The 13,176-nt window shown below is 42.6% G+C and overlaps 1 long non-coding RNA gene across 2 annotated transcripts in view; it reads left to right on the forward strand.

The window, feature by feature from the left end:
• The window catches only part of LOC122563546 (uncharacterized), an 88,887-nt gene that overhangs the window by 20,643 nt on the left and 55,068 nt on the right, over positions 1-13,176 (forward strand). The gene's annotated exons all lie outside the window — the stretch shown is intronic.

The following is a 13,176-nucleotide window of genomic DNA, read 5'->3' on the forward strand; positions in this document are numbered from 1 at the left end:
GGTTTTGGAAATCAGACAGACAAAGGGTTTCAGTCTGAAATGTTGCCTTTCCTACTTCTCGGATGCTGTCTAGCCTGCTGTGCTTTTCCTCCGTCATATCTATTGACCCAGATGGGTTTGAAATGCACACCTTTAGATTGACGCCACTGGACTTTGGGGCTTGGGACTCAGCTGCAGAAAAACTGAAGAGAGCTCCAGGTATCAACCCTTGATTGACACTGAGGGCAAACCAGCTCCTGTGGAGGGGGGTGGGGGATGCTTCTGAGGGAGTGACAAGGCACACCAGAGAGGGAGATGAGTTCAGGCAAAGTGTCTCCATCAGTCTCCTTGTGAATGAGCCTTCAGACCTCTCCTGGTGTTTCAAAAATAGGAGCTAGTCATTTACACTTTGGTGTCAAGATTAGAGTGGTGCTGGAAAAGCACAGCAGGTCAGGCAGCAACTGAGGAGCAGGAAAACTGACGTTTCAGGCAAAGGCCCTTCATCAGGAATCCCCTTCCAAGGATGCATACCTTGAAGAAGTTTTCCTCTGCTCTCTACAAGGATCTCAGTGAGTCTCTCTCTTTCACCGTAACCCCCAGGTCATTGCCTGTCCCCTGAAGCTCTTCAACCATGTCCTGAAATAGACTCGCTACCACATCTCCTTCCTCAGTACCTGACTTCAGAACCAACTCATCCCACATGGACTCCGAACCACATTCAGACCAACACAGTTTGGATTTTTCCTGTTCCTCGGATGCTGCCCGACCTGCTGTGCTTTTCTAGCACCTCTCTAATCTTGACTCTGATCTGCAATCCTCACTTCCGCTTCCCCACTTTGGTGTCTAGTGGCTCTAGAGAACAATAATCTATTGTATTTAAATAGCGGTTTGAAACTAATAAAACATCCACAGCCTACATCACGAAAGAACCTACTTCTTGTAGGTGGGTGTGAAAAGTTCCAGGACAGCATATTCCCGAAGAAAACCAGGCGGATACTCCCCAGGGAACCAGCTGATGTTTATCCCTTCAAACAATGTCCAGAGTTCTTCCACAAACTTTTGCACGATTCGAAGCAAAATACTTGCAGTGGGGGTGGGGGGGGGGGCAGAGCCTGGAGATTGTGGAAGTTGCCAGATAAATGCAGCTCCTGCTTTCCTTCTGAGAGTGGCGACCTCCCTGACATTACAGCCGTAACGTTTGGTGCATTTACCCTGAACTGAATCACGTGGAGGAGGTCTTTTTGCATCCCAGAGTGATCTGTGTTTCAGACATTCTGAAAGGTCACCACGACAAAGGGAAATGGATCTGTGTCTGAAAAGGAATGAAGTTTTGATCTCTTTGACTAAAGAGAAGCATTGAAGAGGCAGATCAATAATTATTTGTACACGGGCCAATTTAGATCATTTGGAAAAGGGAGCTGATTGAATTCCAAGGCAGCTCCCACTGGCTGCTTCTGACCTTAACAACGAAGGTTGACTTGTCATGAACACAATTGTGTAACGGCACATTCTGGCACCGGAATACTAATGAGGAGTTCAGAAAGCTGGCTTCACACAGTAGCCAAAACACAAACGGCAGCCTCTGGGGAATCAGGGCTACACTGTAATGTCTCTGACAGTAAGCTGTAGAAGTCATCTGGACTCTGTATCGTGCCTGACTGGGGCGACAAATAAAACAGAGCTGTTGTGCTCAAAGCTATGACAGACGAGGACAAGTTATATATATATATATATATATATCCCCCACTGGAAATAACTGAAATTTTCATCAGAATCAAGGAGGGACTTCAAATCGACCTCTGTTTATAATTCTCTGCGAGCTGTGTGCAGCCTTGCGCTCTGGGTCTTGTCCTGTTTCTCTGGGCTCTGATCTCCCCCTCCAGTCTGAGCTGCACTCCTTTCCTGACTAAAATGAACCATTCTTTTTTCCTGCGATTGCAGGTTTAACTGGGCGGAGATGCGCTTTACATGCCGCTCTGTCTGACTTTCCTGTACACACTGCGTCCTTTCTTGCCCAACGACAGCACAAGCCGGTACTGTAATGTGATTGAGGGGACAGCCCGTGCTCTCTTGGATTTGGGTACAAACAGCACATCAGCCCATATGCTGGTGCTGGTCATGTATTTGGGGTGTCACCAGGTAAAATCTACTTTGTTGGAGCGTGTGAAAAGCGGAAATGGAATCTTTCTTTCCATTGCACACAACTCTCGACCTCTTTTCACATTGACACAGCCTAAGATTCCTTGTTAAAAATCACACAACAGCAGGTTATAGTCCGACAGGTTTAATTGGAAGCACTAGCTTTCAGAGCGCCTACCACATGAGGAAGGAGCAGCACTTCAAAAGCTAGTGCTTCCAATTAAACCTGTTGGACTATAACCTGGTGTTGTCTGATTTGTAACTTTGTACACCCCAGTCCAACACCGGCATCTCCAAATTAAGATTCTTTGGGCAGCTAGGTATACTCCAGCCTTAATTTATTTCATTCATCCTTTTAGATCACCCAGCGACCCCTAATTACTGGGAGTCTGAGTCACACCCCAGGCCAGACCAGATAAGAATGACGGGAGTTCATTCCCTAAAGGACATTTGTGTGAAATAACTCTACAGAGGCCAGTAGGCCAGTGTCCCGTCACCATGTCACCCTTTATTAACATGTGGAGGGTCCTTCACACTGATCCAGCTCCCACAGAACCTGATCTCAGAGTGAACAAAACTTCCGACACTTCTGTTCATTTGTATCGTCGACAGTCACAGGTGAAGTGCCAGCAGAATGGAGGTTGGTTAACGTGGTACCATTATTTAAGAAAGGTGGTAAGGACAAGCCAGGGAACTATAGACTGGTGAGCCTGACATCAGTAGTGGGCAAGTTGTTGGAGGGAATCCTGAGGGACAGGATTTACATGTATTTGGAAAGGCAAGGACTGGTTAGGGATAGTCAACATGGCTTTGTGCGTGGGAAATCATGTCTCACGAACTTGATTGAGTTTTTTGAAAAAGTAACAAAGAGGATTGATGAGGGCAGAGTGGTAGATGTGATCAGTAAGGCGTTCAACAAGGTTCCCCATGGGAGACTGATTAGCAAGGTTAGATCTCATAAAATATAGGGAGAACTAGCCATTTGGATACAGAACTGGCTCGAAGGTAAAAGACAGAGGGTGGTGGTAGAGGGTAATTTTTAAGACTGGAGGCCTGTAACCAACGGCGTGCCGCAAGGATCGGTGCTGGGTCCACTACTTTTCATCATTTATATAAATGATTTGGATATGAACATGGGAGTATAGTTAGTAAGTTTGCAGATGACACAAATATTGGAGGTGTAGTGTACAATGAAGAAGATTACCTTAGGTTACAACGAGATCTTGATCAGATAGGCCAATGGGCTGAGAAGTGGCAGATGCAGTTTAATTTAGATAACCGCGAGGTGCTGCATTTTGGGAAAGCAAATCTTAGCAGAACTTATACCTTTAGTCCTAGGGAGTGTTGCTGAACAAAGAGACTTTGGAGTGCAGGTTCATAGCTCCTTGAAAATAGAGTCACAGGTAGATAGGAGAGTGAAGAAAGCATTTGGTATGTTTTCCTTTATTGGTCAGAGTATTGAGTACAGGAGTTGGGAGGTCATGTTGTGGCTGTACAGAACATTGGTCAGACCACTTTTGGAGTATTGCATGCAGTTCTGGTCTCCTTCCTATTGGAAGGATGTTGCGAAAATTGAAAGGGTTCAGAAAAGATTTACAAGAATGTTGCCAGGGTTGGAGGATTTGAACTATAGGGAGAGGTTGAATAGGCTGGGGCTGTTTTCCCTGGAGCATTGGAAGCTGAGTGGTGACCTTATAGAGGTTTATAACATCATGAGGGGTATGGATTGGATAAATAGACCAGGTCTTTTCCCTGGGGTGGAGGAGACCAGATCTAGAGGGCATATGTTTTGGATGAGAGGGGAAAGATATAAAAGAGACCTAAAGGGCAACCTTTTCACACAGAGAGGGTGGTAGGTGTATGGAATGAGCTGCCAGAGGAAGTGGTGGAGGCTAGTACAATTGCAACATTTAAAAGGCATCTGGATGGGTATGGGCCAATGCTGGCAGGTGGGACTAGATTAATTTGGGATATCTGGTTGGCAATAGATGGGTTGGACCGAAGGGTCTGTTCCCGTGCTGTACATCTCAATGACTCTATGACCCTATCTCTGTCAGCCACGGCTCCCTCTTTGGAACAGGTTAACAGCCCCAATCAGGGAACTTATACCCAAGGCGGCATTGGGTCACTGTTCGAGTAGGAACATCATGCAGGGTTACAGGGAAAAGGCAGAAGGTTGGCGTTGAGTGAGAAACTCATCTGGAGAGCTGGTGAAGACATGACCGGCTGAATGGATGCCTTCTGTGTTGTAGCAATTCCATGACTGGCTAATGAGACATTTGCCCTGTTCACTCATCCCTGTAGAGGGCAGCACATTATTTCCCTCATTAGTGGAAACCACAATGAAAACTGTGACGAGCTTCAGTGTGGTGAACAGTAAGGACTGATCATTCAGCTTTGACTACAAATCTGGGCCCCTGTCCCTGCATGTATTGTCCCAAAATAGAGATATCTATAGCAATACTCTCAAACATACAATACAACTGCTGCAAAAAGTGGCGAAAGGAAAACAGAGACTAAATATAGCTTGAAATAATACAATGAAAAGAAAACAATTTTTTAAAAAACCCTTAGAGATCTCACAACACATGGTTGTTTTGCCAATATAAAATGCAGGTCCCAACTGAACAGAGTTCTGACTATCTGTAATGAGCTTTGCAGACTAGGATACTGGACAAAGTTTAATCATGTAAAGAAAGCTTTTTCTTGAGAAGTTATTTTAATAAAGTGGATTTCTTCTGTTGATGCTTACAGCTTGGTTCTTTTTACAAGAGAAGTATTTGTGTGGGGATTGCTATACAGGTAGTACTTCTTTAACGCAATAATTGCTTTCTTGAGCAACCATGCATGATAGAAGAATCGTGCTTTAGTAACAACGCTTTAAGTGTTGGTGTTACAACCAATACACGTTTTTAAAGTTCCCGCTTCAGAAACAGTGTCTCCAATTCGTCAACCTCATTACAGCGAATCTGGGTTAATGAAATGCGTGTTATGGCAGAATGTTCATGGTAACATTTTTAACGTAACAAGTTTAAGTGGACGTCTTACTTGGATGAGTTTGTAACCTAACAGAGAAGATACTCTTTTTTTGGTTAGTGTTTGATATCAGATAGATATTCTTAATCACACTGTTCAGGGATATTATTTCACATCTCTGGAACAGGTGGGATTTGAACCTGGGCCTCCTATTCCAGACCATCTATGGAATGTGTAGAAGTTGGAAATGGTCAATAGGTCAGTCGGCATCTACAGAGAGCCAAACAAACAGTTGTTTCATGTACTATCAGAGCTTGATAAAAGAACATTTGAAAAACAGCAGAACCATGGGAAGGAAAAAAGAGTTTGCATTTGTTCAGCACTTTTTGTAATGTTCAATTTTCATTCAGTTGTAACCTTTTAGATCTTGAAGCAGCCCATATTGCATTCATTGAGACCTGGACAACGTTAGGACTTGGGCAAGGACACTCATACTATTGACTGGATGGTCATATACCCAAAGACCTTGTGTATATTGCACTGACCAATGGTCATGATCTCCTGGACATCCACATCTCTGCTGCAAGGACACACACAAACAAGATTCGCTATGAGTTAGATGTGTTGGAAAATAGGGTTAGAATTGTTAGGTTGCTGTTTTTGCTGGGCTAGGATGCAACGGGCAAAAGGGCATTTTTCAGTGCTCAATGACTCTATTACAAGATAAGAAAATGAGGGTGGTGGTCATGACACTAAGAGCTGGGAATAGACAGGCAGGAGGCTGGAAGACCACAGCAAGCCAGGCATCATTAGGAGGTGCAGAGGTCGACGTTTCAGGTGTAACCTTTCTTCAGGACAGAGTCTGAACCTCCTGATGCTGCCTGGCTTGCTGTGTTCTTCCAGCCGCCTACCTGTCCCTCCTGATGCTGCCTGGCTTGCCGTGTTCTTCCAGCCTCCTGCCTGTTCCTCCTGATGCTGCCTGGCTTGTTCTTCCAGCCTCCTGCCTATCTACTTTGGATTCCAGTGTCTGCAGTTTATTTGTCGCTAAGAGCTGGGAGACAGTCACAGGCAGGTCTGACCTGGGAGATCCATGCTTCACAAGGGCATTGGAAGAGGTAAGCAGAAACAAAAAGCTCAGCTGGCTGAGAAGAAACCCCAAAGAAATCAGAGGCCAGTGCGTCGGAATAGCTATACAGTATATGTTGTGGTCCCAAGAGCAGGTCAGAGTTTGAGAACTCTGGAGGGAGGTCACCTCCTGACTTCCCCATAGTCTGGTCACTGTTTACAAGTCACATCTCCACTTGCCTATACATCTCCAACATTTAAAAAAAACCCATACCCACAAAGAAATCCATTTTATTGATGCCTCACCCACCACCTCCAACACTCACGCTCTGCACCATTTGTACACAATGGCAGCAGCACATACCATATACAAGATGTACCGCAGTAACTCACCAAGGTTCTTTTGACAGCACCTCCTAAACCTGCAAACTTTATCATTTAGAAAGACAAGGACATCAGAGGTGTTAGAATACCACCACTTGCAAGCTCCCCTCTAAGCCACACGCCATGCTGACTTGGAACTACATCACTGTTCCTTCTGGTTTGCTGCATCAGAACCCTGGAGCTCCCTTCCTCATAGCCTGCTGGTGTTGCTGACCCATGTGGAGTGCACTGATTCAAGAAGGGAACTTGCCACCAACTTCCCAAGGGCAGGAAACACTGACCTGGTCCAATGAATAAATGTTGCAATGTTGAGAAATGTGGCAGCAAAGTTACATAGAGCAAACTTTCACAAACAAGAACAAGATCAATGACTAAGTCATCTATTTCGGTGATGTTGGTTAGAACACTAGGTAAGGTGTTGTTCAGGGTGTGCTTTGGATTTTTTTACATGTATCTTGGAGAAAAGATGGGACCGCAGTTTAATTATTTTTCCTAGAAAAGAGGCACATCAAACAATTCTGTGTTCCATCAATGCAGCACTGGAGCCTCAAAGTGGGGCTTGAACACACAACATCCCTGAAACAGAGTGATAGTGCTGTCATCAGAGCCGTGACTGACATACAAATGAAGGAGAAGTCACATGCACATACCAAGAGTGAATCATGGCAACTGCATGATTGAAACAGTGAAGAGGAAGGGATAATAATAGAACATAGAACATAGAACAATACAGCGCAGAACAGGCCCTTTGGCCCTCAATGTTGCGCCAACCTGTGAACTATTCTCAGTTCGTCCCCCTACTCTATCCCAAAATCATCCATGTGCTTATCCAATAATGCCAGTGAATTCAGTCACAGAGAGAAATGACACATGGCCATGAATTAAACATAAATTGAATGTAAATACTGGGAAATGAGAAACAAAACAAATTGGTAGAAACACTGAATAATCAGCTAAGATGTGTGGGGAAAACACACCGGTTCCCATTTCAGGCCTAACCCTTCATGAGAAATGTGGAAAATAGTAGATAAACTGCAGTTAAAAGTAAACACATCAAAAGGAAGGGGAGGGAAAGATATTCAAAAAGCAAGTCTGAAACAAAATGCAGTAGGCAGCAAGGGCACAGTGGTGTAGGAGCTATGTCTTTACGGACGGAGTGGTAAGGTAGTACGGTGGAGAACTTCAAAAAAGCATTCATAAGCTCCACCTGAATTTTATTTGTGAAATGAGAATCAAGCTGCTTCTCCCAGAGTTCTTGTGGTAAAGTGGTAGTGTCCCTGCCTCTGAGCCAGCTGGCTTGGGTGCAAGTCCCACTTGTCCCTGAGGAGTGTAATGACTTCTCTGATTAGAAAAAATATAGATCAAGTCAGTCTCTTCAGTCGTGTCTCTCTGTAATGGCAGAGCAGCCCAATGGTCCTCTGGGACTACAGTGACTTTACTTGGGGGATTCTTGTGGCACAATGATAAAGTTCCTACCTCTGAGCCAGGAGCACAGGGTTCAATTCTTACCTGCTTGACAGGCTCATGTAGAAAATATCTTCAAGCTGGTTCTTTAAATCATAGGTGATCGTTCACAAAACCCCATTGCTGTGAAGGCAAATATCTACCCCATTCACATTATCATAAACATCTTCAAACTTCATTCCTGATGAAGAGCTTATGCCTGAAATGTTGACTCTCCTGCTCCTGAGATGCTGCCTGACCTGCTGTGCTTTTCCAGTGCCACATTTTTTGACTCTGATCTCCAGCATCTGCAGTCCTCACTTTCTTTTCTTCAACATTCAAATCTTGCTGGTGCCTGGTAAGATGATATTCTAGTTAGCAGTGCCCCTTTAGTAAATAGTAAAGGTACAAATTACTTTTTCAATTGCACCATTCTAAAATACAGACTTTAGATCTCATTTGACCCTTTGTCGTTCAGTTACAAAGACATTTACGTTGCCCCTCCTTGGGCCAGAGAAGTGCCATCTGTTCTACATATTAATGAAATATAATTTTTCCAAATCTGATAATTAACCAACTTAAGTACAAAAAAAGCCTCTAAATTCAGCTAAAATGAACGAAATACAATACTTAACATACCATTTGCATCTCAGCAAAGTAGTTGACTATATTTCAGATCCACACAATTGCTCAATGCCTCGTATTTTGTAATATTTTAAAGTTTGTCCAGTGCAGTTTAATATTTTTTTCATTTGGAATTTGAACTGAAGATCTGAGCATTCTTTGGTCACTTGGGATAGGACAGAACTTGAATATTGTTGAAAAGAGAGACAGGTTGCCAAATCTTTTCATCTGCACAAATCAGGACATAAAAAGAGAATGACAAATTTCAAAATAACACTTCAATGCAACAACAGCACATATTCAACCAGCCCTTCTCACAAAATGCCTACTATTATACGTAAATCTGTGATTGGGCAGCACTTGCTAAACAATATTGTGCGCATTAAGAGCTACATGAACAACTCATTTAAGACAATCAGTTGAACTTGCACTGTGACTCATTTATACTGTTAGAAGTAATGACCATTCTCAGCAAACAAAAGGAACATGTTCAAGCTTTGTGACTTTGTTGAATTACCCAGGAAGTTGAGAAACCCTGGTTTCTCTTGCTTCCTTCACAGCATAGTTTGGCATTTCAGAGCTGTCTTATCAATTAATCAGTACCTTATTCTTCTTTTGGGTTAATTGTTGTGACCACTTTTAAATTTGGTATTCTTGCATTTGTCCTGATGAGTCCAAGATTAAAAGCTATGGCAGCATTTGTCTTTTTTCAGCAAAGTACTAAGTTAACTTTTCAATTAGGACATAATGCATTTTTTAAAATAAATTGTTGTTTCGTGCAGTAATTTCCTATTAAAGTTTGCAATTAAATAGCCATAAACATCAAGTGAGGAACCCCACACTTTATATTTGCATCTGCTTAATTGCTTGATCATAGACCTAAGAACACTTACACGCTTGAAAATTATCTATGAATTACTTTGCTGAAAAAAATTCAGATTTTCTCAGCTTCAAGCCTTATCCTCATTGACCAACATTCAAAGTTAGCCACAAAGATTTGGTTGTATCTTCAAATATAAAGATGTGTGAGACAGAAGGTGTTACCTAACAGGTTAAGGTGCTGTATGTGGAGTGCTAATTCCATTTAAAAGCCTTTGAAAATCTTGAGAATAAATGAAACTTTGAGTTATTTTAACAGAAGCCTGAATTGTTCATAACTTGGCTCCGATGGTGAAATATCAGACAAGTCACTGGATAGCAGGGTAATTGATGTTTTAATCAAACAGTCATCACATCAGGCACCTTTGTAGAAATGGTATATGGTCCTTCTTAATAGTAGCGAGTGAGTAATTGGGTTCTCTGTTGTTTTGCTGACATCAAATTTGTTTTTGTCTGACAGTGAAGTTTATAATACGCAGGCTGTTGCAGGAGGCAATTTTGTTTTGTTTCTTTAACGCAGTCGCTGCATGTATCTTCAGAGAATTTTTCAACCATGAAGCACCCTGAGGAATACATTAGAAAGGAACAGTATAGACTCAGAGTAATCTAAACTTTGATTTCATTTCTTTTTCTTCCCTTCATGATTTTAATGTAATTCCGGAGGCAGGGACACATACTGCAATATGGCACCATGAACATGACAAGGCTCCAGAGTTTACCAGGGGTCAAAATCATTTCTGTTTTGAAGGCTCCTTGTGAGACATTCTCAGGGTTTACTTTTTGATACTTGTGGCCCATTTTTCCTTCTCACTAACTGTTTTATTAAGTGGTACAGTCAGGTAATAGAGATAGGTTTTGTACATCTGTGATGAATGCATTATTTCATCTTTAGAACAGTAAGTCAGGGCTTATACCAAAGATTATATGCATACACATTATTAAATCCTTTAACTGGGAACCTATAAATAAGCTGTTGTTGTTATTTTTATAATAAATAAATCTTCTGCACTCGGTTTCCAAAATGAGATCATGGAAGAACATAAACTGACACTGTTGACGTTGAATGATCCAAATATAGTTGATGATGAACTAGAACAAGTGTTTCCAATTGAAAATCTGACAACTACTTATCAGTCAAGTTAATACCAAACATCTTCTCAGGTCAAATAAACATTATTAGTTCTGCTTCATGCAGCCATAAACAAACATTTTGATCAGCCCCTTCCCTTTAAAATCTATACCCCACACTCCAACTTCATACGTAATATCCAATCTTTGTCACAGTGATAGCTGGTTGGTCTTTTGCAGAAGCATCATCAACAAGCAGAAACTCCCTTAGTTTGTAATCGGCAATATTTTTCTTGAATTGCTTGAGGTTATTTGGCATGTTTCCTTGAGTGTTAATTAAAACTTAATTGATCAGATCACAATGAAGGAGCAAATTGCAAATGTTTTCTTGCATAAAAGCCAGCTGAATTTTATCAACAATTACTCCAAAAAAAGTGGCATCAAACACAGGTAAAAAGTTTAAATAGAAGGGGGAAGAGGGTATCCACAAAGACAGAAAATTAAAGACAGTTGGAGTTTAACATTCTTGTGGGTCTTGAGGTGTTAGATTTGAAATCTGAGTAAGAAATGATTTGCTTCCATCTTATTTCTTCAGCAGTGGCAAAGTTTCCAATCTTAAGTTCTTAATAAATGGTTATTGTTATTTTTCACTGGGCATTGGATTTTGAGGTTGAGAGAGAGGCAGAAAGAGGGTCACCTGGTTATTGCTTACAAATCCAATTGTCTTTCTCTCTGCTTTGCTGCTCAGTAGCAGCTGTTGATTTAGGTCTATTTGTATATTCCAGAGTCTAGCTCCATTGTTTTTCTAAGCTGTCTAACTGAAAGGTGAGATTTTCATCTTTTCAAGTTTTTCTGTGGCTGAGTGGGCCAGGGACCTGGGTTCGAATCCAGCGTTGGGCAACTGTCTGTGTAGAGTTTGCACATTCTCCCAGTGTCTGTGTGGATTTCCTCTGGGTATTCTGGTTTCTTCACACCATCCAAAGATATGCAGGTTGGGTGAATTGGCCATCGTGTTCAGGGATGTGTAAGTTAGATGGTATGGGGACATGTAGGGTAAGGGAATGAGTCTGGGTAGATTATTCTTCAGAGGGTCAGTGTGGATGTGATGGGCTGAAGGGCCATTCCCCACACTGTAGGGATTCTATGAAGTTGGGAGGGTATGAATTCTGTGCTTGCGTGCACAGATGAGGAAAAATGGTAGTGTATGAACTTTGTGTTTCTTTTAAGAGGGACTGTGATTAGTGCTACCTCACAGTGATGTCTCCCTCAATTGCAAGGTCCAGTGTTGTGGCCAAGATAGTTTGTGACCAACAATTGCAACCACACAGTTGTACACTGCCTGCATTCCACATGCACAATGATATGATTGTAAATGACTTCAGTCTGTACCCAGCAAGTCCATGATTGCCCTGAAGAGGCTCTCTGTCACTTCTATCTGGAGCCTGTGTAGCAAACAGACACTGACTCTGCCCACTTCAACTGTGGTCGCAGCCATTTTCCATTCTTAGGTAATATTTAGGAATCAACAGGTTGTTTAGACAATGCAGGTTTCTGAGAGCCCAGGTCATCAGGTATTCCGCCCACCCCCATCCTGACCCTCCATGTCCCTTTCTACCTTTCACTCCCTCTTTAGCCCATATTCAGTGAAACCCACATGTTCCCACCCAACAATTCAAACTGCAACTCAAATTTTCATCTCTCACCCCGAACTCTGTCCACTTCAGTTCATCTCAATCCCCATTGTGCTGTATAGTTCCCTTTGTCCATTCATTATGAAGTAGAGCAATGGCAGATGAAATTTAATCCTGATAAGTGCAAGGTGATGTATTTTGGGCAGTCTAATAAGGGAAGGATATGTTTAATGAATGGTAGGTCCATAGGGTAGTACTGAGGTACAAAGGGACCTTGATGTACAAGTCCATAGATCCCTGAATGAGTCACCACAGGTAGACAGGGTGGTGAAAAAAAGCATAGGATATTTGCCTTCTTTAGCCGGGCATAGAATATAGGCGCAGGAAATCTTGTTACAACTTCATAAAATATTGGGTTGGTCACCGATGGAATACTGTGTGCAGTTCTTTTCACCACACTCTCGGAAGGATGTGATTGCACTGGAGCAGGTGCACAGGAGAGTCACCAGCATGCTGCCTGGAATGGAAAGTCTCAGTTATGATGGGGGACTGGATAGGCCGGGCTTGTCTTCCTTGGAGCAGAGGAGGCTGAGGGAGAATCTGATCAAGGTTTACAACATTGTGAGAGGGATAGACAGAGCAGCTTGTGAGAATCTCTTCCCCATGGCAGACATGTCCAAGACCAGACAGCCTACGTTTAAGGTGAAGAGGAAGTGGTTTAGAACAGAGATGAGGAAAAAAAGTGTCACCCGGAAGGGGGTAGAAATATGGAACATGCTGCCTGTGAGGATGGTGGAGGCAGATAATCCCAAAACATTTAAGAAGTATCTAGATGAGTACTTACATGCCAGGACATCATATGCTATGGACCAAGTGCAGGGATCAGTTAGTTTGGTGTTTATTAGTCACATAGATATGGAGGGCTAAAGGGCCTGTTACTATACTACATGGCTCTGTGACTGACCCCCAGGATGGACCACATCCCACT

The sequence above is a fragment of the Chiloscyllium plagiosum genome, unplaced genomic scaffold (assembly GCF_037043375.1).
Source record: "Chiloscyllium plagiosum isolate Xiang-an unplaced genomic scaffold, Cpla_swu_hap1 HiC_scaffold_30, whole genome shotgun sequence".
NCBI classification, from domain to species: Eukaryota; Metazoa; Chordata; class Chondrichthyes; order Orectolobiformes; family Hemiscylliidae; genus Chiloscyllium; species Chiloscyllium plagiosum.